Source organism: Melozone crissalis, unplaced genomic scaffold (genome assembly GCF_028551555.1).
Source record: "Melozone crissalis strain CALT ecotype California unplaced genomic scaffold, PUWL_Pcris_2 ptg000063l_1, whole genome shotgun sequence".
In the NCBI taxonomy this organism is placed as follows: Eukaryota; Metazoa; Chordata; class Aves; order Passeriformes; family Passerellidae; genus Melozone; species Melozone crissalis.
This window is the reverse complement of record NW_026535841.1, coordinates 6,078,907-6,106,862: the sequence shown is the minus strand read 5'-3', so window position 1 is coordinate 6,106,862 and position 27,956 is coordinate 6,078,907.

Genomic DNA, 27,956 nt, shown 5'->3' with positions numbered 1-27,956 from the left:
CGGCCGTGGGCTTTGGTGACATCATGGTAAACCCAGGGAGTGAGGGCTGAGGGCTTTGGCATTGTGGGTTTGTCTGGCAGCTTTCCCCACGCCTGTGTGGTCACCCCTGCTGGGGGATCCCAGGGGGAGATGGCTCTGGGTAAAGTGGGAACTGTTTGTGTTTCCTTCTCCCTTCTTCTGTTGGACTGGCATGGGTGGTGTGGTTCCAGTCCTAAAGGGACTCTATAAAGAGCTGGAGATGTTTCTTGGGACAGGAATTGAGGATTTTGGCAGCCAGCACCCAAACATGGAAGAAGAATTGGGATAATAGTGCTGTTTCAGGGTTTTGTGTGTTTTTTTTTTTTATATAATGCCTTGTGCCCATGTGTATCTGGCACAGAGATGGAAAGGACACTTTTTATCTGCTTCATCTACAAAATGGGCACCTTAAATCAAATATTTAAATGGAGAACAATAGGTAAGAATCTCTTTCTGGGTACAAATCTCTATAGGCCAAATTCTTACAGCTCTGGGAAGAGGCTGGGGGATTTTATGTGAGAAATGAGCCCTGAAAGTGGGAACACCCCCCCTGAGCCCACCCAGCAGTGCCTTGTGCTCCTGTCCTTCCCTTGGGAGCTGCAGCTGGAGCACAGAGGCTCTGAAAGCTGCTGGCACAGCGCTGCTGCCTCCATGCCCTGCTGGAGCCCAGCCTGTTTCAGTCTTCACTTTGCATTATTCAAGCCCAAATGTGATGGGGGATGATTGGAGTGGCAGGGAGGGGATGGTGCCTCCTCCCGAAGAGCTGGGTGGGCTCTGGTGCCCTGCCAAAGTGAGATCCCGTGGGGAGAGGAGGAACAGGGGGATGCCAAGGCAGGAGAGGCTCTGAGGAAAGTGTCCAGGCAGCTTCCCAGCTGCATTTCCCAGGGCAGTTGCTGCTTTTCCTCGAGCTTCACGCTGCTTGAAGGTCCAGCTCTGCCCTTGCCTTGCTAAACTGACCCTAAGGAGATTGTTCCAGTGTGAAGGTACCAATCTTCCTTGGGGTCTTCTGTTTTCCTGGGTGTGTCTAGCAAGGATTTTTCTCCTGCAGAAATCAGGAAAAACTGGCAGCTCCACCATCCTGTGCTGGCATCACTGGTGGAGCTCTGGGAGATGTGATGTTTGCATCTGTCCTGCAAACCACCCGGGATGCTGGTGTTCATCTCCTGAGAGCGCTGTGAAAACCACGCTGCTCATGGTAAAAATATTCTTAGCATTCAAGGAAGGACAAATATTTTCTGCCTCTCCATGCCAAAAACAACAGGGGTGGTTGAGGGCTGTTTTCTGCTGCTATCTCCTCACTCTAGGGTAAGGCTCTGCTCTAAATAGGGCCTGACTGTTTGTTCTTCCTCTGGATGCTGAATGGAGGCGTGGAAACCTGTGGGGATGATTGCACTGGTTGTTCCATCTGTGCCCAGATGGGAAAAGCCAGCCCTTTGCATTCCTATTTTCCCAAAAAAGAGATGCCCAGGTGCTGATTTCCTGCCAGCAGTTGGGTGGGATGAATTCAGAAGAGGATGCATGTGGGTCCAGAGGAATCAGCACCAAACCAGCGCTGAACTGTGACAGTGTTCACAGGGGTCTCAGATTGAGGGAAGAGATGAGGATCTGACTCCATATTTCAGAAGGCTTGATTTATTATTTTATGATATATATTACATTAAAACTATACTAAAAGAATAGAAGAAAGGATTTCATCAGAAGGCTGGCTAAGAATAGAATAGGAAAGAATGATAACAAGGGCTCTGTCTCGGACTCTCTGTCCGAGCCAGCTGACTGTGATTGGCCATTAATTACAAACATCCAACATGGGCCAATCATAGATCCACCTGTTTTATTCCACAGCAGCAGATAACTATTGATTACATTTTGTTCCTGATGCCTCTCAGCTTCTCAGGAGGAAAAATCCTAAGGAAAATATTTTTCATAAAAGATATCTGCAACACTGAACCAGCATCAAACCTGTGCCAAACCAGTGCCAAACCAGCATTGAACCAGAGCCAAGCCAGTGCCAAACCAAAGCCAAACCTACACCAAGCCAGAGCCAAAGCAGTGTCAAACTAGAGTCAAGCCAACACCAAACCAGAGCCAAACCTGAGCCAAAGCAGTGTCAAAGTAGAGCCAAGCCAGAGCCAAACCAGTGCCAAACCAACTCCAAACTAAAGCCAAACCTGCACCAAACCAGCGCCAAGCCAGAGCCAAACCTGCACCAGACCAGCACCAGCAGTGCACATGCAGTGGGGAGAGCTCTGCAGGCCGAGCACAGGCAGCAGAGGAGATGGATGGGACTCTGGGCCGGTGCTGTGAGGTTCAGATAAAATCTGCAGTTCCCAGGGCAGGGTCTCAGCGCGCTGGTGTCGAGGCTAAATGGAGTTTACCCACTTGGGCCGGGAGTGACGGGCTGTTTATCCATTTCTCATCTGCACCAGGCAGTGGGAATCATTTCTTTTCATATCCTATCTTGACATTGGGAGGGAGGGGGGGTTCACCCCACTGGGGGCTCAGGAGCAGGTGCATGGGGGGCTCGGGAATGCTGCCATTCCCTGTGGAGTTGGAGGGGGCTCTGGGCTTGCAGGGAAGTCTGGAAAAGGGGGGTTTAACCCCACATTGCTCCAAGGGTGTGCTGCTAAGGGGATGTCTGAGCCCCCCTGAGTTATGCTGTGCACTGTGCAGAGAGCACCCTCACTTGTGTTCTCTCTCTCCTGGCATCTTCTCTCATAATCATTCATTCTCTCTATAAACAGATTTCCCAGTAATGGTTTTCATTTTCTTTGAAGTGTCCCATTCATTCTGCTGCTCTGCCCATTCATGTGCTCAGGGTTCCTTGAAAGGAAGACAGACACAAACATCCAAAGTGCTTGAAATATGCTGGTGGGGGAGGGGGCAGGCACAGGCATTTCTTTAAAAATATATCTATTTTAGGAGACTTTTTCATACTTTTTTTTTTTTTCATCCTTTTTTTTTCCCCACCTAAATAATTATCTTTTTGATTATTGTGTTGCTCTCCCCCCTTAGTGATCCTGGTGCAGCCTGGTTTTTAAATTCCACCCCCTGCAATGTGTTCCTGCTGCTTTAAACTATTAATAAATTGAAAGCATGTTCTGGAGGCTGTTTTAATCCAGCCCCAAAGTTAAGCAGGTGCTGAAGTGCTTTGCTGATGGGGTGCATTACTGAATTGGGGCCTTCAGGCTAAGACACGACTGTCAGCAGGGCTTGGTGGCTGGGCTTGCAGGAGCACAAAGGAATATTTAGCCCTGAAAAACTGGAATTTTATTTCTCTGTGAGGGCAGGGGACTGGAAAGGCTGTAAAGAAAGGCTGCTGCTCTTTAGGGCCAGCATAAACCCCAATGCTGGTTATTTGTCACAGCCTGTAACACTTCACCTGCCCAGGATCCCTTCCCACTGCAGGACTAGCCCAGTTTTGGGGGTGAATCAGTGCAAATGCTGCTCTATTTTACCCCAATGTCCTCTGCCATCCTTCTGTGGTGTCTGAACTCCTTGGGGCTTCCTCAGGGACAGGGATCCTCCTCCCTTGGATGGAAAGTGACTTTGCTCCAACACCTGGTGTCACCAAACCCATTTCCTTCCAATGGCAGGCATGGCCTGCAATTGCCCCTAATTCCATCCTCAAAGCCTTGGCCCAGCTCAAGAGGAGGAGACCTCAGGGTTCTGATCCTTTCCTAGGGAGGCTGAATTTAGGTTCAGAGCAGAGAAGAACCCTCACCCTCTATGAAACAGCACTCTTGAGTCACAGCCCTGGGAGCCTTCAAAAACCCAGTGCCTCAGGCGGGTTCTCATCATTGACACTTATGCCTACACATCCAGGGCTGCATGTGGCATTTTTGGGGCTCTATTTGTGGCCAGCCTGGGGTTTTTCTTAATTATTATGTCGTGACGGACCAGGGGTTGGGTGTTGGGTTGGTTTTTATTAGGACATGTTTGGCTTTGGTTTCAGATTTTTAGGTAGCTCTGTTCTATGAGGCTCCAAAAGGTTTTTTGAGTTCTGAGCCTGATAGAAATGGAGAATTATGGTTCCAACATCATGCCTATAACAATAGTAGCAATAACAATAATAAAGGCTCATATTTGTGTGAGAGACAAGCCCAAATTGTCTTTCAGGAGCCTGTGCTGGCTCTGGAGCAGGCAGGACCCCATTTCAGGTGGAAGGTTTTGCCCACTTGTCTCAGAGGGGTGGGATCTGCAGCAGATCTGGGTGAGGAGCACAGCTGGGGGAAGGGGGCAGGAGCAAACCAGCCCCTAGCATACCACAAATGTGTTTTATATTGTAATATCAAACATTGGCTTCTTCTGTGTTTTCTGTTAAAACAAGTCATAAAAGGACTACTTAAAGGGGACTCCATTCCTATATTTTATATATACCCACAGAGAACATGTGGAGTGCAGATAATGGTGACCAACCTTCCCCCCTCCCACCCCTCCTTCATCTCCTCCATCTAATAAGAAAAAGAACAGAGCTGGTGTTAACACAGGAGGGGTTGTTAATCTATTCGGAAACGGATTTTCGGGGCCAGCCATACTATTTTTAATTTTTTTGGCGGGCCTGAGAGGAGAAGGGATGGGAAGGGATGGGACGGGACGGGACGGGATGGGATGAGATGGGATGAGATGGGATGAGATGGGATGTTCACCTTGGCCGGGCAGAGCTGCAGGGGCTCAGCCCCTCAGAGGGCTGGGATGTAATTGATAGCAGGGAAGAGCTGTCACAATAGCAGGATAGGAAACCGGCTATCCGGGACAGAGCCAGCTTTTAAAAGCCCCTAATCTGCCCGTCTATGTATTAAAGGGCTGATTTGAGGGGAGGACACGGCGGAGGGGGGTTAAAGAGGAGGCCTGACTCCTGTTAGCTCCTTCTAATGAGGCAGTTGAATAGCATTTAAAAGGGCTCCTGGCCTGGCATGAAATCTCACAAAGGAACCTCCTTATTTTAATGCACGCAACTGACTTTGCTTTACAAACACTTTTATAGTGTCCAGACACTTACAAATCGACCTGCAGTGATTCTCGAGTTAATATGAAGTCTTGGGAAACATTAATGCGCTATTAAAAAAAAAAAAAAAAAAAAAAAAAGAAAAAAAAAAGAAAGTCTCTCAATAGATCTTTCTAGTCTTACAAACACTCTCAGAGTTCTTGAGTACTCGGCTCTGGGTATAAAATGTAAAGTCGTTTAAGGCTATTAATGGGGGGGAGGGAGCCGATCCTGCATTCCGTGCCCGACTCTCTCATTTGAGCTATTAACCTCCCGCTTGTAGTTGTTTGGTTTGTTCGGGGTTTTTTTATTTTTTTCCCTTTTTCCCTCCTGTAAAAAGCAACGGATTTTGGCTTCGAGCAAGCATGTTTAAAACCCCGAAGAAGGGCTTGTGTGTCGGCAAGTTTATCTTCCCCTCCCCAGCTCCCCCTTGATATGTCGGTTGGTTTAATAAAAAATCCCCTATTACCATCCCCTCCAGACTTCTGCTCTCTAATTATCCAACAATGAGAGGGAAGAATTTTAGGGGTCCAATCCTGCCAAGCGAAAAACTGGAGGGGATGGGAAGGGCGAGATCGGGAGCTGTCTGAAAGCAGCTTGGAAAATACCTTTTTCCTTTTAAAAAAATAGAAAAAAAATTTAAAAGAATCCGCGCAGCAGAAGGGAAACGGTTTTAAATTGGCAAGCGAGATGAATGAGGGATGGAGAAAGCGCGGAGTAAATGTGGTGGAAGAGGAAATGTGTAAATGTGTGCAGGGTGGGGATGCACCGAGCGTGCCCAGCCCGTGCTGATCCCGGGACAGACATTCTGCACTTTGGGAGCTGGAATTCCCTGAGGATTTGTGCCTCAGACACGGAAAGGAAGGAGGAAAAAGCCAGACTGAGAGAGGAGTGCTGTGATGAGGAATGGGCCGAGATTTTGGGACGGGTTTTGGAGGAGGGAGTCGCTTTCCACAACCCGCTGCTCCCCGGCACGCCGCGCCGTTCCGAGCACTAAAACTCATTTCTCACCACTGAAATTTTGGCTTTTTCCCCCTTTTTACCGCCCGGCTGAGCCGGGCAGAGCTCAGGAGCCTGCCCGTGGGGCGGGGGGGTAAAACCCAAGCCAAGCCCGAAGCACCCCACTCTCCAGCCCGAATTATCTCCTCTGAGAGCTGCTTTCGATAAGGCCAGACACAGGAGGGGGCTCCTCTTTTGTCTGCTTTTCCCCCGGCTCTCCCTCGGTTTTTCTTTTTTTTTTTTCATTTTTTTTCCCCCTTCAGGGAACAAAGAGCCAATTTAAAGGCTGCCCTGGGCAGAGCGCTGGTTGTGCGCGGGCTGAGCGCGGAGGCTCCGCTCCAGCGCAGCCGGGAAAATAAACAACGCTCTGCTTTATCTCTCTGCTTTCCCCCTTCTTGGGCGAAATTCGCGGGAGGGGGAGTGGATCTGAGCTTGCGAACAGCTGCTTAAAATCTAATATAGACAAATAGACATCTTGTATAACATTAAGTTTTAGTAGGCAACTCATTTATTTTGAAGTGCGCTGGCGAGTAGTTTGGCAAAGAGGTTTTCTCTCTTTTTTTCCTGTTCCTGGAGAGTTTGCTGGGCAGAACTGGGATTTGGGAAGGATCAAGGCACTGTCCGTGGAGCTTTCCCAACCCTCTGCTGCGCTCCCGGAGCCGGATCCCTTTCACTCAGGCAAAAAACGAACAGGAAAAACCCTCAAACAAAATTAAATGTAGAAAGAAGACCGTGAAGATAAATGAAATATTTACTATTTGGGCTTCTGTAAAAAACTTTAGAGAATCTTAACGCTTATTGCGTTCGAAGTGCAAAGTTTTGGGGCATCCCCTTCTTTAGGCTTGTGCGATATTAAACTAAAACAGCCTGGCCCGGGGTGTCTTGAGTTTGTAAATTCCTTAGGAAAAGTGGATTCCGCCGGGGATGGAGCAGGGCGCTCTTGCCTCGGCAGGACGGTCACACGGTCTGTCAAGGAAAGGATAACATATTAATAATTATTAATATTATTATTATTTTATAGGAATGTAAGTATTTTATAGGAGCCAAGAGCACAGAGGCAAAAAGCAAACCTGTGTCCAGGCAGCCATGGGGAGAGCGGCTCCAAACGAGAGGGCTGGAGTTCAGGGGGAATAAAAATTAAAAAGGCAAGTAATAACCAGAAAATCAAGATTTACTCGTGGAGGTGTGTGCTGGCTGCTGTTACCCACCGAGCCTGCCTCTGTCTCTGCTATCCAGGCCACAGAGCCGCCGTCCTGCCCTAAATCCCTCCCTGAGCAGAGATTTTAGGGCTGGATATGAGGAAAAAGGGGGAAACGACAATAGTTTGTGAGCTCGTAGGGATAACAGGGCCCTGTGCCGCCCCACCGCCTTCTCCTGCCCTCAGCGTTTATTTGCACGGTCAAAAATTCCACGGGTTACCGAAATTTTTTGTTTAATTCGTTATGTATATTTACATTTTTTTTCCCCCTCTCGTTTGTACTAAGACAACCTGGTGAATTACTCGATGGAAAACAGTCTGGGTGCCAGGATAAAGTTCTCTGCTGCATCGGGGGTTTGTTTGTTGGGGTTTTTTCCCTCGCAGAAACCAATTTCTGGACCTGCCCGTGCGGCGGCAGTGAGTGAATTCCCCGCTTGGGAAAGATGCGATCCGGGGCTAAAATCCCGCTGGGTTCAAGCTGGGGTCCTTCGAGGGGTTTTTAAAATAGTAATTAAAAGGAGGATGTTTATAATAATAATTAAAAACCCTGAAGTGCAGGCATACACCAAAAAAAAAAAAAAAAAAAAAAAAAAAAAAAAAAAAAAAGAGAAACCATATCTGGACCATTTAGGAGGGCGAAAATGTAGAAATAAACCTGCGGCGTGATTAGAAAATGCGGTTTTGGAGAAGAAGGGAAAAGAGAGCGAGCGGAGCTTTGGGGAAGCACCAGCCCGCGGTGCCTGGAGCTGCTCGGGGCTGTTCCCATCCCTCGCTGTGCCCTGGGAATGGGAATGGGAATGGAGCAGCAGCGGTTCCGCGGGCCGGCAGCGGCCGGGCCGGGAGCCGGGGGTGATTTATTGTGTGTTTGTTTGAAAGCGTTCCCCCCAAACAGAAACAAACCATTGATCTCCCTGAGAGGCGCAGGGCTGGGCTCGCAGGGTTTGTGCCGCCGCTCGGAGCCAGGGAATAACAATTTTTCCTCCCGGAGCCAGGGAAAAACAATTTTTCCACCCGAACCCTTGGCTTGGCGGGGGAGGAACGCTCCCCTCGCTTCAAACCCGGCTTTATTTCGCCGCTTAAGAAGGCGAGGCAGCCCGCCCGAGCACGGAAGGTGCTGCCGGGTCTGTTATCCCTCAATTATAACTTCATTAATATCTCCTGCTCCCGGGGCAGCAGCGCCGGGCGGCGGAGGCAAAGCGGGCAGCTCAGCCCCAGGTATCTCCCTCCTTCTTCCTCCTCTTCTTCTTCTTCTGATTCTGATTGTTGTTTTTATTCCATCCGCGTTGTGGGCGCATCCCGGATCCCCGGCTGGCGTTGGGAAGAGCCCCAAGGCCGAGGTGTTAACGAGGGGGGACCAAAGGGGAGCGGAGCGGGCGCGGCAGAGCACGGAGGAAACGCCTCGGGTTCCTTTACGGGCTCATTTTCTCCGAGGAGGATTTTACTGCACGCGTAAAGAATTTTGAAAAGCAGCGGTAAATATTTTCTCTTCTGGCAAGTTATTTATTGGCATGAAGAGAGGGTTGGGGTTTTTTTCTGTTTCTTTTTTTTTGGGTTTGTTTTTTGGTTTTTTTGGGGTTTTTTTTTTTGTTTTTTGGGGGTGTTTTTTTGTATTTTTTTTCTCTCCCCCTCTTTATAAAGCTACATGTGGTGACCATATAGGATCAGAAATAACGTGGCCCTTTCTGGGTTTGAAGAACTGCTAATGTCATTAAAGGTCTTCCTAACACGCCAGCTAGGAGTTCAAAAAGCCTCGCCTTTTATCCCGAGCATATATTTGGTTGTTTATAAAGTGCAGACTTCCTCGTGCTTCAAGTGCATCGGGAGGATTCCTTAAAACTCCGTAGCCGGATCTGTTTTCAACTATATTCTTCTTTGGAAATTGGAAATCGGGCTGTTTAACTGGTGTCTTTCACACTTCTTTGCTGGCTGCTATTTTTATACATTTGACCGCAGATGAGATTTTCCCCCACACAGAACCAAACAAAGAATTATCCCCTTTGCCTCGTATTGCAGAAAATATCTGCTCCGACCACTAATTGTCCATTAGCGCTAATAAGTGGCTAAAACAATAGCAGGAGATAACCCGAGCAACCTGTCTTCTTTATTTTAATTTGACTTAGTGAAGTCGGGAGGGTTTTGATGAAGACCCGACTAGACGTGTCCAGGGAATCTGTGTACTAAACTTTTGGACTGTTGATTTTGAGGGTCACTTATCTAAGCTAAGTTCAAAGTGTCACCTGCTTTAATCCCCTTTCTGTCATGCTCGGAGAGACTCCACACAGCACAGTTCGTTTCTCAGAACGCCTGGAAAAGTCTCTCTGTCTCGATTATTTTTTTTTTTTCCTCCCCATTTTCCACTCACAAATACGTTTAAGAATTTCTCCCCTCGATTTTAGACTTTTAGGGAAAACTCATTTGAATTCAATTATTAATATTTTCCGGGCATGCTCTTTCAGCGTGCCATTTGTAATATATTAGGATGAATTATATGTTGGGTTAAAAAAAAAAATAAAGGAAGGGGGAAAAAATGGCAAAAAAAAAAAAAAGAGAGAAAAATCCGGAGGAAAAAAAAAAGGCCTATTCTGTTAAATAGAAACAAGATGTTCAAATATAGAATACATGAATTTGAAATCTGGTGTTTTCCACTCTTGGATGTTGATGGCGTTTAAAAAAAATCCATTTTGCTGCTTCTGCAATTTAAATCTTTAGGTAGAAACATAAATTATCCACCGGGATATTATTTTTAATTAAAATTCTCTTTCCTGAAGGAGTTGTTTTTAACTTCTCCTCGGTTTTCCTGAAGATTTTTCTTTTTCCCTCGGATTTCACATTTTCATTAATTGAGGGATTCTTAAGACGTGTCTTACAGCGGGCTTAGTGTTTTTGAGACTTTGACAGAAAACAGCCCGCTCGGTTTGGTTTGGTTTGGGTGAATGGTTTTGGGGAAAATGCATAGTTTTGAAACAACTCAGAGGGAGTGGAAAGCTCGGAGCTCTCAATGAGCAGTGTTTACACACACACACACACATACAAAAATCCCGTGTTTTTTCAACGAGCTCTTGAATGTCAAGCTCCTCACTAAGGCTTTGGAGGGACAAACCTAAATTTATGCCTCTCCAACCAGTTAAAGGCACCTAAATAGAAAGGGAGAAGTGCTGAGCCCTCCCAAACCCGGTTGCGACAAGGAGGACAGCCCCAAATTCGAGCCCCTTTCCTCTCACTCCTTGCATGGGATTTGAGCTGCCTTTATCATTCTCTCCCAGAGAAGAGCTGGAGCACCAAGGAAAACTCCCTCAGTATCCCAAAAATCGGGGACTTGAAGCACTTGGTGGAGTTGAAAAGGTTTGGGAGGGGCAGGGCCCCACACCTGCGTTGTGTTGGATGGGGAGAAGGGCTGAGAGGAGCCATTCCTGGGAAATCCATCCCCACCAGTGTTCCTGGGGCATCCACGGCACAAAACACCTCCTGCTACCCGGGGACAAATCCTCAGGTGCTGGTAGAAGAGAGAGAGAGTGTGGAGGAGCCCAGGATCAGGGGACTTTAAAGGTTCCAACACCCCCAGGTTTTGCTGTCGTTTGGTTTGGTTTGGTTTGTTCCCTCCTGCCACTTCAGGCTGAAGAGGCAACAACACTTGAAAAGTAGTAAAAATAAAGCAAAACTAAGGAAAACCAGCTCCTTTTTTTTCCTGGGAAATAGGAAGGGAAAGAGGGATAATTTTGGTTGCTTGAAGGTGGCAATCGAAGCAATGCCCTGTTTTCTCATAGGGTCCTGCAGCTCTGCTGAGCTGGCTGTGCTGCTCTGCCCAGAGCCCAGCAGATAAGGCAGGCAGACAGGGACTGAGGGCACAGACAGGGTTCCAGGGGCAGGTACATCTGCTGATCCCTCTTAGTGCTTTCATGGACTTTTTTGCTCTTTTCCTGTAATTTTGGAATCAGTCATTCTGCTATCAGCTTGCTCTAGAGATGGATGAGTAACACCAGTGAGATAAAAGAGTCAAGCCTCCCTTTCCTGTGATTTGGCTGCTTTTTGTTAACAGTGCTGAGTGCCATGATTTCCCACAAGAGACATCTGGAAAATCATCAATGTGTGGTGGAGAAAGTGGCTCTTCTCTGCTCCCTGCTCCCCTTTGATCCAACATGGAGCACCATTCACTACCTCTTGAGATCAATAGCTGCCATCCCGGGATATTTTTCACTCTCCTGTGCTGTGGCTGATTTGAACCACTTTAAGAAAATATGAATGTTAGGCTGCTTTTTGTCTTGGATGGTGTTTATTTATGAATTTGTGACAGAAAGGCTGATGCCAGGAGGAGAATGGCGTGGACCAGCTGGATATCATGAGTACAAACATTGGAGCTGCTCCTCTGAGCTGGGTTGGCTTCACCTTTGTAGCAGCACACGACTGGGGATTTGCAGAAGTCTGGGTGGGCTCTGCAGCCTCCCAGCAATCAAGGTACACATCTCCAGAGCCAGCAGCATCAGCTGCTGGGGTTTGATCCTGCCTACCTGGAGCAGGGATGGGCTCAGAGCTCTTTGGATCCAAAAGGGGGAGCAGAGCAGGGAGGGTTTTGTGTGTGTGTGTTGGAGTTCAGCAGCAGCACTAAGTTGTGCTCTGGTTTTTCTGACCAAGAGGGGCCAGCCTGTGATTTGTGGCTGTGTGCAGCCTCTGGGGCTGTGGCTCCTGACCCAGGGCTTTGCCGTGGTCAGGCAGTGGTGGCTGAGGCTGCCCCTGGGTTGTGTGGCACCACTCAGGGCTGGCACTGGAGCCAGCCTTGCGTCCTGCATCCCTGGGACCTCAATCCCTGTAGCACTCACCCCCAGAGCCTTCCCCACCCCTATTTGTTGATTCCTCAGTGAGAAGACACCTGGGTGGGTGTGTGAAGCTTTTCCTTGAGAAAGCAGCTCTGGGATACATGGGAAATGCTGAGCTGTGCATTCACTGCACGGACTTAGAGATGTTTGCCTGCTCTCTGCTACCTCTGTTCTCCAGCACTAAATCCTGTAGTACTCGACCTGAAAGGTCCTGCTAATATGGGCAGGATCAAGCACAGGCCTACAGAGAGCAAGGGAGGTCATTATTTTCACAGGAACTGCAAGTTGGACCCTAAATCTTCAGAGGAGAGCAGTGCCTAGAAACCAGCTGTCCCATATATCTGCTGTGCTGAACTGGCAGCAGGGAGGGGAGAATAAAAATGTGTTTTGCAGTATAATATTGCTTTGTGCCTCTAAAAAAGGCTTCTAATTTTATGTTTTAAAGGCAAACATTGCAGCTAATTGAAGAGCAGAGAGGGAAAAATGGATCTCCTTTTCTAAGTGCCAATAAGACTGGGTTCTGGGCCAGTGGTTCTGTGAGAGGTCTCCATTTACTACCTGTCCTAAACCTCAGGTATTTTAGAAGGAAAATGCCTGCCATATATTAAAGAGAAAAGTCATTAAATGGATGTCAAAAAAAAAAAAAAAAAAGAAGTAGGACAGAGAAAACCCATATGAGTGAATTTATGGCTTGCTGAGGAAGCACAAGGTAGCACTGAGAAAACATGAATGGGAACAGGGGGGCATCCATGCAGGGGAAAAGGCTCTGGCCACTTGCTGCCTTCCCAGTGCTGGCCTCAGAAGAGCTCCCCCAGCATGGCAGTGTCACTGTCCCAAACCTCCTCCTGCCTTTTCCCTCAGCCCCCTCACTTGAAGAGCAAAACCTTCCTCCTCCTCCTCCTCACATTCCCTGGGAGTTGGATTAGGCCCCGTGCCCAGAAAGTCTCTGGGATTTTATTGCTCTGTTGAATACACCCATTTGCCTCAGGAGGAAACTGCCCAAGCAGCCCCGAGCCAGCAGCAAAGTCAGGGCTCTGTGGGCATCCAGGCAGAGCCAAGCTAAAGCAGCAGGAGGCAAAGGGAAACGCTCCTGGGGACCGTGGGTTAGCAGCAGGGCCTTGGCTTTGGGCAGGAGGATGCAGGGAGAGAGAAATGTGGAATTGTGTCCAGAGCGTGGTGACAGAGCAGCACCAAGGTGGGGACACACCTGTGGGCAGGTTAGAGCTGTCCATGGGAAGGGCTGGCCTCTTCCACAGGTTCCTGTGGTGCCAGAGGTCTGGGCAGAGCTTGGAGCATGAGGGTTCCCTCTAAATCAGGGAGTGGGACTGAGGTGGGCAGGAGACAGCACAGACACTGAGCTGTCACTGGGCTGTCACTGCTGTCAGCTCCTCTTGAACTTCAGGCTTTCCTTTTGGACATCCAGCTGGAATGAAAGACCTGAAAATCCCATCCTGGAGGGATCTGTCCTGCCTAACCCGTCTCCTTCTTGTCCTCAAGCTCCGCCATGAGGTGCTGTGGCCCTTCCATGGGATCAGCCCCAGGGCTGGGCAGGGGCTGATGGTGATAAGCTGATGATAAGCCCAGATCTGCTCACATCAGGAACCCCAGAACTGATGTCCCAGCAGATGCTCTGAGCTGCTGCTGTTCCTCAGGCCCAGCCCCTCTATCCCACCAGCTCCAGGTGTTTTGGAGGAAGGAAAGCAGCGAGCACCAGGTGAAGCAGTGACTCCCAGCCCACATGTGAATAGCAGCAGTTGAATGGAGCTTGGTTTGTTGTTCTCTCCTTGGCTTTGAGCCTGGTTTGGTGGCCCAGCTCAGCTCTAGGGCAGCCCCTGTGGACAGCGGTGGGCTGAGGAGGAGGAGGAAGGTTTTGCTCTCCAAGTGAGGGGGCTGAGGGGAAAGGCAGGAGGAGGTTTGGGACAGTGACACTGCCATGCTGGTGGAGCTCTTCTGAGGCCAGCAAGTGGTCAAAGCCTTTTCCCCTGCATGGATACCCCCCTGTTCCCCTGTTCCCTTGTTCCCTGCCTCTCCCCCCTCCGTCCCTCAGCTGCTCACTGCTTACACCCAGCAGCTCTGCCTGTGGGGTGGGCAGGCTCAGCTGGGCTGATGGTGGATTAATTCCATAAAATATGGCAAAGAAACTGGATTTTCTGTCAGATCACGCACTGAGCTGGCCACTTTATGGCTGATCCCACAGGGTTCTGATTCTTTCTCTGGCTTGGAGTGGTTTTGGTGTGACCAACACAAGGGAAGTGGCTTCCAACCCTTTCTGCATTGTGGAGGTGAAAATGGGAAGCAAAGGCAGCAAGGATGATGCTCTGAGCTTGGTGGGATAGACAAAGAGTTTGGGAGGCAGCAGATTTGCTTTCTCCTGTGCTGTTGATGTGCCCTGTGGTCTCAGGCTCCTCACCTCATCCTCCTGTGCCTGCCCTGCCCCATCCTGCCGGCCAGGAGCTGTGGGGAGCCGGGCCCAGCCCCTCCCTGTGTGTCTGTGGATGCTTCACACGCTGGTGTCTGTCATGGGGTGGCCTCTGGACTCTATCACAGCCCCACTACTATTAATAATCCAGAGGATTAGAAAGATAAGCCAGTTACAGCAAGGCTCGGCCTTGTCAGTGCTGTCCACTGCCTTGTGGTATCTCCTGGGTGGGGGAACTGCTCTGCTCTGTTTATTTACAGTCCATAACTTTGCAAATGGGCTCATAGAGGCTCAGCTTTTACTTCTTTGCAAACCCCTCAGCGTAGGAGACATCTGTGCTGACAGAATTATCTTTTTTTCTTCTTCTTTTTCTCCCCCCTTTGCCTACAAGGGTGCCTTTAAGGAGAGCTGGGCTTTAATTGGAGGCTCAGATGGATCCCTCCCCCTTGGCTTGGGGGAGGATGCCTGACAAGTAGCCTGGAAGTAAAATCCAGGCAGATTGAATCCGTGTATCTCAGCCAGGAAGCCAAATATTTAATACCTGTTTCATCCCCAAGGCTCAAAATTACTTTATTTATCTCTGTGTGAAGCACAATAAAATCCTGCCTTCTTCCACTGGAGAATTATTAATATAATATAATATAATATAATATAATATAATATAATATAATATCTATTATTTATAGATATAATATATATAATATTTATATATAATATATTATATTTATTTATATTTATTTATATTATTATATTATATTATAATTATAAATTTTCAGAAAAAAAATCATTTTCAGTAAAAATGCAGCTTGGGGGTGAGGTGCCTGCTGGGTCCCTGCTGGCTTGGCATGGCCAGAGCTCTCTCTTGGGTATCCCTGGGTACAGGGGGCTCCTGGTTTGGCATGGCCAGGGCTCCCTCCCGGGCTCCCACAGCTCCATGGGATGCTGGCAGAGCTGTCCAGGCGGGCTGGAGGATCCCTGGGGTCACAGCAAGGTGAAAGTTGTTTATTCCCTGCTGCAGGATCTAATCCAAGCTGGAGCTCAGGGACAGCCCCTCGCTGACTGATCTCCCTCTAGGGGCACTTTTCCTTTTTTTTTTGTTTTTGATGTGATACTAAGTGGATTTTGTCTCCTGGCTGATACAAGAGGGGTTTTTTCTCCTTTTTGCAGAGGGGAAAGACAAGCTCAGAGCAGGGGCTTAAGAGCCAGCCTGGCCCTGAGGCTGAGCAATCCATGTCCCTGTGCACCACCTGAGCATGGAACCAGCACAGGGATGATGCTCACACGTGCATAGATGCATTCCTGCTCCTTCCCCTACCCAGGCAGGGCTTCCCAGCCATGAGCTTTGACTATCTCAAACATCTGAACAACACAAAATGATTTTTTGTGCTGCAGAGGTTTGCTGTCCACAAAACCCCAAACTTTGTGAGACCCTGCAGCTCCATCCAGCTGTGGGACCTGACTCAGCCCGACACAGCAGCCAAAGTGTAACTCTCACACATCTCTCTCTTCTTTCCTGCTCTGGGATGTGACAAGGGGGGTTTAGGAGATGCTGTGTGTGTGGAAAGAAGAGATGAGGTGCACATTAGGAGATCTCACCTGGGATCAGCATTTCCATCCCCAGCCATGCCAGGGAGGCTGGGCTGCTCGTGCCAGGGAAAAGGAAGCAGAAGAAGCTGCCCAGGAACCCCCCTGGGCTTGCCTGGCTGCTGGCATGGAGGGACAGCTCCCTGCTGGGCTGTGTGCCAGCCCTCTGCAGTCACCTGCAGTTTCTGCACCTCCTTCCCCATTTGCCATCACCCCAAGGACATTCCCTGCCCCACTGGTGGCATCTGAGCTCCCTGTGCCCCATGGCTCTGTGTAAATTTATTATTCCATGTTCCTGGAGGACAGCTCTGCCCTGTGGTCCCTCCTGGCTCTGTGTAAATTTATTATTCCATGTTCCTGGTCCCTCCTGGCTGCTCTCTGCATGGGCAGGGTGGAGCAGCCCTTCCACAGAGTGAGCTCCCCCTCCTCAGTGATCTCCTCTGCCACAGCAGGCCTTAAAGGCAAGTTTGGGAAGGACAAATTAAGAAATTTGGCTGTCAAACTCATTCTTGGGAGGGATTTTCTGCTGTCTATGCAGAGGTTTGTTGCTGTGGGTGCAGCTGTTCTAATGATGCTCCTCTGGGGATTCTCTGAACCCAATGGGTTGTTCCCAGTCCATGTGGCACAGGAACTTTGTTTCTGGGAGTGACAGCATGGAAATGGGACCAGACACCCCAAAACTGAGAATGGAGAGAATTAGAGAGATGAATCAGCTGCTGGAGGCAGGTCCAGGCATACAGGACTCGTCCCCTTCCCTTAGGGAACAGGCTGAGCACTTGTTCTGCACCAAGCTGGCATCTTTGGGAATGATCCCAAATTTATGACCCATAACACTGAGCACATTCCTAAAACAGAGTGATTTTCACCTACAAAATAGGTTCAAGAAAGGCTTATTTCGTTCCTTGTTCCCCAAGTTTGCTGCAGGGTGGAGCCCTTCGCCACAGCTTTCGATGTGCAGCAGTGCCTACACCATGCTCCAGGCTGGTCCTGCTGGTGTGAGGTGCTGCTGGGGTCTCTGGGGGGGGGCAGCAGGGGGTCTCTGGGCAATTTCTGGAGCCAGATTTTAGGGATCTTATGGAGATTCTTCATTGGCATCTCCCCAGAGTGGACCCTCTCTCCCCAGAGAGCTCTTGGCTGCTCTCCCCTTTGGCAGCACTGGGGCAAGTTAATAAATAATTCCAGGGGTTCCCAGGGGTGGTGCAGACCTGCTGACACCCAGGGTGACCCTCCCTGCTGCTGAGTGCCAGGTGACCCCCCCAGGACACAGGAGCTTGTCCCCACCCTGGGAGCTGGGACTCTGGTGACAAGGGCACAGTTCACAGGAGAGGGGAGGCCCCAGGGGTTTCACACTGGGATTTGGGAATGTGATTTGGGAATGTTCCCCCCACCCTGCTCCTCCTGAGTAGTTGGTCAGAAGTGTTTACCAAGGGCTAGAAAGGAAACCTGTGTGTATAATAGCCCAGACCAGAAAGCCAGAAAAATCTCCCTGAAACCACAGTGTCAGCCTGGCAGATTTGCAGCATTAATTTACTGCTGGCTTAAACAAATAGAGGCAGGTTTGCACTCCTGCCTGCTCCTCTGCCGTCCCACACTGCAGGGGGCAGCCAGGACAGCAGCCAGCTCTGCTCTCAGGGTCTCTGCCCAGCTCTGGGTGCTCCTTGCTGCTCACCTGTGCCCTGCCAGAGCCAGAGGTGAGCATCAAATGGGAATTCCCAGGAGCCACAGCATCCCCACACAGCATCCAGAATCAGAATTCCTCATTTTGGAAAGAAAATTTGAGCATCTGTGCCTCAGCATGGATCCCTGAGCTGCTGCTCTGGCTCTGGTGATGCCTCAGGTTTGAGCTTTTAGATTTTCAGGTTCTGTGCTGCTTTATTGTGTGAGTCTGAGCTTCATATTAGGGGATGGTGAGCTCTGTGCGCAGAGCAGGGAGACAAAGCAATTCCTTCTCCAGTTGGGGACCAAGGACAAATGATCCAAATCTCAGCCCAAGAGCACAAACAGCGTGGGCTGAAGAGAGAAAAACAAAGAGGATGGAACTTAATAACCTAATGGCATAGGTGAACAATTAACTCCAATATGCAAATGGAGCAGAACTTACAAAAGTGACAGACCCTGTGACCAATTGTCCATTTTTGTGACCATTTTGGTTCATCCTGGGGGTAGCCCGGGCTGGGCTCTTGTGCTGCCCAAGGTGCATCCATTGAGGATCAGGTTTAGCTTTTCTATTTTTCAGATTTTCTGCTGCTTTAGTGCGTGGGTCCGAGCTTCATTTTAGGGGATAGTATAGAGCAGCTAGATTTATATATAGTAATAGTACATAGCTACTACTAGTAGCTAGTAGCAAACCATTCCTTCTCTAGCTAGGGACCAAGGACAAGTGATCCAAATTTCAGGCTCAAGAGCAGAACTTATAGAAGTTATACAAATAACATGGACTGAAGAGAGAAAAGCAAGAAGGATGGAACTTCATAACCTAAAGCTGTAACTGCACAATTAGCTCCAATATGCAAATGGAGCAGAAATCATAAAGGTGAGAGACCCTGTGACCTGTCCTCATGATGGAGCAGTGATTCCTGCTGGAATCCCCCTCCCTCTGAGGGCCAGGGGTGCTCAGGGCTCTCCTCGTGGAGCTGCTGAGTTAATTGTCCCCATCGAGGCTCTGATGCAGGAATTGCTGCTGAACTCTGCCCCCACCTGCCCTGGTGACGCTCACTGCCCTGAGCCCGTCCCTGCAGCTGACAGGGAGCCAGGCAGGCTGGGGAAGGGCAGGGCAGCCCTGATCCCTGTGCTGCTGCTTGCTGAGCCCACAGGAAACCAGCTCCGGGGATGCCTTGGGAAGGCTGACCAAGAGCAGGGCTGGACAGGGTTAGAGAATAAAGCAGGGATTTATTTAAAGCTTCAATGGATCCACCTCGGGCAGCACAAGAGCCCAGCCAGGTGAACCCAAGGTGAACCAAAATGGTCACAAAATGCGCAACCAGTCACAGGGTCTGTCACTTTGATCAGTTCTGCTCCATTTGCATATTGGAGTTAATTGTGCAATTACAGCTTTAGCCCAGGCAGTCCCATCCTTCTTGTTTTTCTCTCTTCATTCTGCCATTGTTTGTGCTCTTGGGCTGAGATTTGGATCATTTGTCCTTAGTCCCCAGCTGGAGCAGGAATTGTTTTGTCTCCCTACTCTGTGCACAGAGCTCACCATCCCCTAATATGAAGCTCAGACCCACACAATAAAGCAGCACAGAATCTGAAAAATAGAAAAGCTCAAACCTGAGGCATCACCAGAGCCAGAGCAGCAGCTCAGGGATCCATGCTGAGGGGGATGTTGTTCAAGTTTTCATTCCAAAATGAGGAATTCTGATGCTGGATCCTGTGTGGGGATGCTGTGGCTCCAGGGAATTCCCATTTGAGCCTCACCTCTGGCTCTGACAGGGGCACAGACATGATGCTGCTGTGGGACAGGAGCAGCTGAATATTTAACTCTAATTTATATCAATGCTCCTAAAAACGTCCTCACTGAGGGCCACTCTGCCTCTTCAGGATCATAAAACGTGGTCCTTCATGTCTGCTTGGACCTCCCTTTTACATCTCCTCTCCGTAATTGTGGGATGTGAGGATGAGTGTGAGGTATTTAAATGTGTGCTGAGAGGGGAGGAATGGTTGGCATCAGCTCTGAGCTGGGACAGGAAGGGTCTGTGCTGGTCAGAACTTGTGATCCATGTCTTGAGTCTGCCTTTAGGGAGGGATGCTGTGGATTTGTCAAGTCTGTCACTCAAATTAAGATGTTTCCCTTTGGAAAAGCAGCTCCATGGGAGTGGAGGGATGTCACACACCATGGGATGCTCTGGGAATGCTCCTGCAGGAGCTGGAGCAGACAACAGCATTTCTGCTGCTCCCAAAGGCAGGAGTTGGCAGCTTGGGGCATCCTGGGGAGCTCCTCTGCATATATACACAGATTTTATAATATGCACCTTTTAAAAGTTACAAATACATTTTTAAAAATCCAAACAGATATGAAATTTCTTATCACAATATCAGAATTGCTCATTAAAAAAAAAAAAAAAAAGCATTAATCTTTATAATGGGCCAGTGGGTCAGCACTGGCCTCTGTGAGAAGGTGACTTTGCTGTGTGGGTGCCAACCCCAGGTTATTTGTCTTTGCAGGAATTACAGGGCTGGCCCAGATTGTGTTAGCAGCCCACTGCATTCTCCTTGAAACCCCCTCAAAAATGGAGATTTAGCCCAAGGAGAAAAATCTGGGCTTTGGAGCAGAAAAGAGGAGCATCTTTGTTCTCCTTTTGTCATTAATTTCTTTTCTCATCTCTTTGAGTAGAGCCCTTCCCTCCCTGGAAGGTGCTGTCACTGCACTCCCTTTTTCAATTCCAAATCCCAGCACTGGGATAAACCAGTGTTAGCAGCCCACTGGAACCTCCTTGAAACACCCCCAAAAATGGGGATTTAGCCCAAAAATCTGAATTTTGGAGCAAAAAAGAGGAACATCTTTGTTCTCCTTTAATTTCTTTTCTTACCTGAGTACGACCCTTCCCTCCCTGGAAGGTGCTGTCACTGCACTCCCTTTTCCAATTCCAAATCCCAGCTCTGGGATAAGCTCAGTTGAGTTTTGCAAAGGGCTGGAGGTGGTGTCAGGGCCATCTGCTCTGCAGGCCATTAGAAGAATTTGCAGGGTAAAGCTTTGCCATGTGTTCCCTGCAGATTACACACACCTTTGGCTGTGCTCTTGTTGTTAGCTGCTCATTATTGGGGGGTTTGAAAAGCTTTCCTTATAAATGCCCTGGGTCCCAACCACACGTGTTGTATCAGTGGTTTTATAATGACCCATTTGGAATTATTTAGCCAAGGAACCTTGGAGTTTTTTTCCTTTCAATGTGTCCTTGTAAGATGCCCAACTTCTACAGTTAGTCTATGAATGTACCCACACTATTAGATCCACTTGTTTATAATAGCAACCAAATGTCTTCAAATATTCAAGCCTCCTTTTATTTTTTACAGCACTGGCAATAAGCCTTTACATGTTAACTCTTGGCCTCTCTGGGTAACCTCTTATTTAAAAGCAACTTAATTGACTTTACCAGGCCTGGGCTATTTTTCATTTCTTCCTAGAGGACTCATTACTGGAGATGGATGTTTATAAACTGGATCTGGATCCTTCTCCCTCTCTCTTTCTCTCTCTCTCTCTCACACACACACACAAAACCAACCTATTTTACCCCTTCCTGCCTGTTTACATTAGCAGGCCATAATCATATTCATGGCTTCACATAGTTTGGCCAAGATTTTTGCAGTGGTGACCCAGTGGAAAGTGAAAAAATCAAATAGGTGAACGGCAAGTGCTGAAAGAAAAGAGGAAATGCTAAAACACTCAGGATTTTAGGGATCTGTGTCTAAATGAAACGGGCAGGAGTAGAATAGAGGTTTGATTATTTGGAGCAGGTAGGATTGTGATGTCAAACAGGTGTAAAGCAGTGATAAACCGAACCCAATGCTGGGGTTTTAATTCCTTCTTTCCCTTTGGAAGTAGTGGTATCATAATTATTTAGGAAAAAAATGTGACAGTTTGAATCAAGCTCCAATCCTTGGCATAACATCCTCCAAAATTCTGCCCAATAACCTGCAAAAGCTTAAGGCATGAGAATTTCATCTGTGTAAAATGCTAAGAAGGACAAACTGAAACCCATAGCCTTGGAGTATTTAATGCATCAAGCCCTCAGCCCAGCCTGTGCTGTAGGAATTTTCCTGGTGCCGTTGGATCCCCTCTGATTTCCACCATGGAACATCTGGTGCTCTGTGGTCATGTCCCTGGCTCGGTGTAGACCCACAGACCTGTTCTGGAGAGGGGCTCCCAAAGCCCTGTGTTTGCTCAGGGTCTGAGCTGCTCTGTGTAACCCTGGGCAGGCCACACTGCTCCTGTGCACCTCCTGAAATTCCTGTGGCGCCCGAGGGAGGCAGAAACACCCATGCTCCATCCTCTTTCTGCCCTATTTCCACTTTGCACCTGATCAATTAGGGGATTTTTTTCATCATTTTAAGTCTTTGGTGAGCAGAGAATTGCAGCACTTTCTACCCTTCTCAGGCCAGCAGAATTCTGGGGAGGATTTTCCTGCTTTCTGTTTAATTTACCCATGTTCTCTTGTGTCTTGTCCTCTTTCCTTGTTCACCCAGCAGGTCCCCACCAGCTGCCACTGCTGTGGAGAAGGGTTCAGCTGTGGGATCCCAGATTTTTGAGGAGGGTTTGATTTTTGATTTTCTTTTCCTCCTGCTACAGACCCCTCATGGTTGATATTATTTTTTTAGAGCTCCATGAGATGCCCCTAAAAGAGCTGAGAGAGCAAAGTGGGCAGCCAAGCTCCAGGATTGTCAGATTTATCTTATTTATGAAATCTGGTGTCTCCTGCACCACTCTCCCAAACTCAAACTGATCCAGATTGATTTGATGGCACCTGCCAGGAGCACAGGGAACCCCAAAACATCTGGGGCTGTTGTTGAACCTTGTTCCCTGCCTTTCTGTTGAACCCTACCCTCAAAATTAAGGGTCTCTGCTACCCTTTTCAGCCCAGCAGCTCTGTTTGCTGTGTCCCAGTGTTTCTCTGGGTGTTGTTGGCAGTGCCAGCAGGAGGGTGCAGCCCCGTGTCCCACTCTGTGTGTGAGCAGAGCTCCTGCTGTGGTCCCTGCCCTCCTGCCACCCCTCCCTGCGAGCTCCAGCCTCACCTTCTGCCCCATCTCTCTCTGGGACTCATAATTCATGTTTACTGGGTTGTGGATAAAACCACAATTAGAGGATCTGGGTTTTGAATGATCCTCCAGCCACCTTTCCCTGAATTTCATCATCGCAAATAATTTTGGGCTTTTTCTCTGTCCTTTCTTCCTGCTTTTCTCTGTCATTTTTCCTTCCCTTTTTAATCTTCTCTTGCCTTTCATGAGCTCCCTTAACTGGGTAGCATCTGCCAATTTTATTAATGGGCTGTGTAATCCATTTACTGGGTCATTAATGAAAATATTAAATAAGGCCAGACCTAACAAAAGATCCTTGGAGTACTCTGCAAGATACCTCCCACAAGTGTAACACTTGGCTTGGTGCCTTTCTGGCAGCTCTGAATCCACAAAGCAACGTTCTTATTATTGTTATTATTATTGTTGTTATTGCTGGCACGAGGTGACAACCAGAAATCCCAGCCCAAGGCCAGGTTTCTGTGGCCATGGTGCACACATGCTCTGGTTATTGATTAGAAAACAGCAGAGTTTCTCTGTGAGGGGGGGTCTGGTTTGGTGCAAGAGCTGCACAAAGCAGAGGCAGTGCCAGGGTGGTTGCAGCATGAAAAAAGTGACTTAAATGAAGGATGGGAAGGGTGACAAGGGGATCAAGGGCACTGCCAAAGGTTTGCCCTCACTTGTCTCCATCTGCTTGATTTTACCTTTTCTAAGTGCGTCAGTGCTGGATGCTTCAATACCAGTGCCCAAATCACCCTTTTTGTAAAACACTAAAGCCCAGAATCCTAAAAGCCATGGAAAAAAAGAAAATATAGAAACCATTCTGTGTCTGCTGCTGCTGCTGCTTGCTGCACAAGCTGAGTGCCTGCTAGGAGACACGAGCAGGGGGATCAGGTTGATTTTTAGGAACCACAAGTAGATCCCAATGAAGGGGACAATGAGGGGAGCTCAGGGCTCAGCAGGTGGTGGCACAAAGCCACAGCAACCTGGACAGGGAGCAGAGGGAGTAGAGCAAAATGCCCAGAGAAAGAGATTCTGGTGGATATTCTGCTGGAAAATGTGAATTTCCAGAGCTGCTTTTACCCGTCTCCCAGTCAAAATCCCACTGTTCAGGCTTTTAAGATCTCGAGTTAATTAAGATCAATGCCTGGATATGTAAATTGTGTGTACCAGATGTTTGAAGAAGTATTTGTGTGCACACATCCCAATGTTTACTGACAATCCTTTTCATATCAGCACAATTATCAAACCTCCTGGATGCTGCACGTTTAAGGCCTTAAAGCTGCATTTTGGGAAACCTATCCCAGTGGACTGGGATAAAATATTTTTATATATTCTCCTTTCCAGGTGCATTTCCCACAAGGTCTGTGTGTACACCAGGACCCCTCCGTGGCTCTATGGGACAAACAAAGTCTTTTTTGTGACTTTGCAGCTCAATTTGCAGGACCTGAAGTCCAGGCAAAAATAAAAAAAAAAAAAAAATCAAAAAACCCCAAAACAAACAGGAAGGATTAAGGGTTGGGGGGGGGGGGGGGGGGAGAGAGGTTTCTATGGAAAAGAAGAAATTTCTGACCACGTTCCTTTTATTGGCCTGCAGGAACCCTCGAGATTAACAACCATCAACCCCCCCCTTCTCTGCAACCCTGAGACCTTAAACAATCCGGTAGAAGGTGTGACTTCAAACTTGGTGGTAGGGATAAAGAGAAAGGAAGCCGGAATGTAAGCACTTGTGTGATGTGATTATTCCCAGAAATGCCTCGACATCTCCCCGCTGGCCGGGCCCGGGGCCGCGGGGCTCGCAGCGATACCTTATCGGGCCGGGCCGTGTCCCCGCGTAGTTCCGAGCGGAAATGGGGCCGGGAGCCAGCCGGGCCCTCTGCCAGGGCTGCTCGGCATCCATGAGAGCTCTGCCGAGCCCCCTGCCAAGGTAAAGGGGCTCCGCTGCACCCCCGGCCCGCCCCGCATGGGGAACACCCTGGGATGGGCTGGGCTGGTACCCAAGGATGGTACCCAGGGATGGGGATGGGGTTTGGGATGGGGATGGAGATGGGGATGGGGGTCCCCGAGGCCCTGGGCACGGCCTGACATGCGTGGGGTGGATCCCACAGCAGGGCCCACCCGTGGGGGCAGAGAGGTTTTTATGGGGAGCCCCCCTTGTGCAGGGAAATCGGGGTGCACAGACTGGGAGTGTTTGATCACTGCTTCTTCTGGGCTCGCTGGCCATCCCCAGCAGAGGATGAGGAGAGACGGGAGATTTTAGGGAGGGTTTGGGTGTGAAGTTTTGGGTGTGGATATACCTAAAGATGTTCTGGTAAAACTCACCATGGCTCTTCTTCATGTTCTTCATAAATATGAATTTATTCACCTGAAGTGGTACCCGGTGTGCCAGCTCTGATCACATATGGCAGGAGAGAAAAACAATACGCCTATTCTCTCTCATATATATATATATATATATAATTTTTTTTTCGTTATTTAAATAATTTCATTTACAGGGGAGGTGGAAGCGAGAGAGGGCTAATGTAGAACAGGTGTTTTGATTTCACGATCCTCTTTGAAAAGCAAATCTTGCCATTCGGAGCCCCTATTCACCCTCGGTTGGTGAAGAAATTAATAATAGGGGTTGTTTAGGAATTCATCAAAGAAAACCCCATCCCCTTTCTCCACCTCCCCTTCCCTGAGCCGTCAGTGGGATCCAGCACCCCCTGATTGGAGACAGCACAAAGCGTCAGCGTTTGATTTTTTTTTTTCAATTATTATTTATTAATTATTTTCTGGTTGATTTTATTTTCCAATGCGCTGTTTGGCGCTGTGATTTAGGAACTTGGCACGGAATGAGAGGGGCTGGCTCTTCCTCGCCGTGGGGATAGGGCGAGCAGGGAGAGCCAGCCGGGATGCTGAGGGGCGGCGGCATTCCCGCAGAATTCCCGTTCCGTTCCCGCTCCATTCCCGTTCCATCCCCATTCCATTCCCGTTCCATCCCTGCTCCATCCCCGTTCCATCCCCGTGCCACCCCCATTCCATTCCCGCTCCATCCCTGCTCCTTTCCCGCTCCATTCCCTCACTATTCCCTCACCATTCCTGGACCATTCCAGTTCTACTCCTGCTCTATCCCCGCTCCATTCCCGCTCCATTCCTTCCCTATTCCCTCACCATTCCCACTGGGAGCCGGGATGGGAACACACGTGGGTTTGGGGAACTGCCCCCGAACCCTCTCCTCGACCCTTCCAGGGATCTGCCCCCATCTCCACCACTGCTCATGCCCAAGAAGTAGCTCAGTATAAATATATTTATATATAATATAAATATATAACTATATAAACAAATGTATAACAATATATGACTATATATATATTTAAAATAGCTATACTTATATATAAAAAATAAATATAACTATATATATATATACATATACAGAAATAGCAAATAAATATACACATATATATATATAAAAATATAACTATACATATATATATTACTATACTTTTGTGTATGTATATATATATGTATGTAAGTGTATATATATATATACATACATATATGTAAGTGTACACATGTATATGTGTGTATATATATATATATATATATATATATATATATATATATATTTCCTTTCTATTTCTGCTTCTCTCCTACCCCGTGAATAATTAAAGCCACAGAACCGCGGCTCGGGGGCTGCGTGTGTCCATCGGGTGACACAAAATGTGTCTAAATCTTGTGAAGGTGTGCCAGGGGCAGGGGGTTCATTCATCCCCAGCTCCCAGAAACAGCTCGGGGACACGGGGATGAACGAAATCTTTGAGTAGGTTTTGGATTGCTGTTTTATTTGTTTTCCACTTTAATCGTTATCATCCATCAGAATAAAATGTGGTTTGATGATTTTCCCGTTGCCCGAGAGCTTCAAGGTTCCTCCCCGCTCATCTCCCGAGCTTCACAAAAATGAAAAGCAGTGGTGGGAATGAGGTAAATCGTTACATCGGGAAAAAAATGTTTGCACTGGGGCGAATTGCTGTAAAACGGGGACTGGAGAATTAACATCGAGTTTGTAAAGCGAGGGTAACAAGTGCCACGCATATTTGGGGGACTGGTTTTAGGACGAGGTTTTAAATAAGCCTTAAACTTGAGTAACTCCTGGTTTACATTCGCCAGTGTGAGGATAAAATAAATTCAGGATCCTAAATGATGTTTGCGCCTAAACTCAGCCAAATTAACCAAATATTTGGCAGTTCAAGAGCCCCGGTTTGCTCTCGATTTCAGGGCTTGGGCTGCTGCTGTGGGAAAGCCGTGGGTAAATGCATATCCGAAATTTGATTTCTGCAGCCTGATCCCGCTATAGGTACTTGTGCCCAAGCAAATTCCTGCCCGCCGCTGCTGCCTGCTCCGAAAAAAATAGATTTTCCAGGAGCCCAGGGCAATTTTCTCCATCCTTTTCTTGGCGAGGCTGCTCCGTGCTGCAGAAACCCCGGCTAATTTCCCCAGATAACCTTAATATTGGAAGCCGAAGGAATGAGCTGGGCCGTTCCTCCTTTGGCTTTAGAAGTTGATTCAAAGCTTTGATTTGAGCTCGGGGTGGTTGGAGGGCGCTGCCCGCACCCCCTGGTGAAAAGGCGAAGGGGAAATCAGCGATGAAACATCTCCGGGATGGAGAGGGACCTGTGGAAACTCTGCAGACACTCAGTCCCGCCCGGGAGCTCTCCCTGGCCGAAAACACCCTGAGGGTTTGTCCCAGCAAGTGCGGGGCGAGAGAGATTTGGGATTTAAATGGGGTAGAGAGGAAAAGAGAAATGTTTTCTGTGTGGAAAACAAGGAAATCGCCTCTTTTTCCGTAGGGGAGGTAAAAGAAAAAGTTATGAGTTTGGTGGGGTTTTTTTCTCTTGTAATTTCTCTCCCGAGCGGCTCTAATTTGGCAGCGATCGCTGGTTTTTAATCCCGAGCCTAACGGGAGCCGGGCTTAGCCCGAGGCCAGGCAGCTCCTTCCCCTCGTCTTCCAAAATCAGGGATGCCTTCCTCATACTCCCTACAAACCGCTTTAATCCCCCTCAAAAAACCCCAAAACTTTCAGTAATTCTCTTTAATACCCCCCAAAAAAATCTCATTAAAACCAACCCAGCCCCACCTTTAAACGCGGATTTACGGGCAGTCGCTTCGGACGCAGTTTGGGGGAATTTATTATTTTTTTCCCCGTCTTTTCAGAGTAAATCTTTTTTCTCTCCCGTT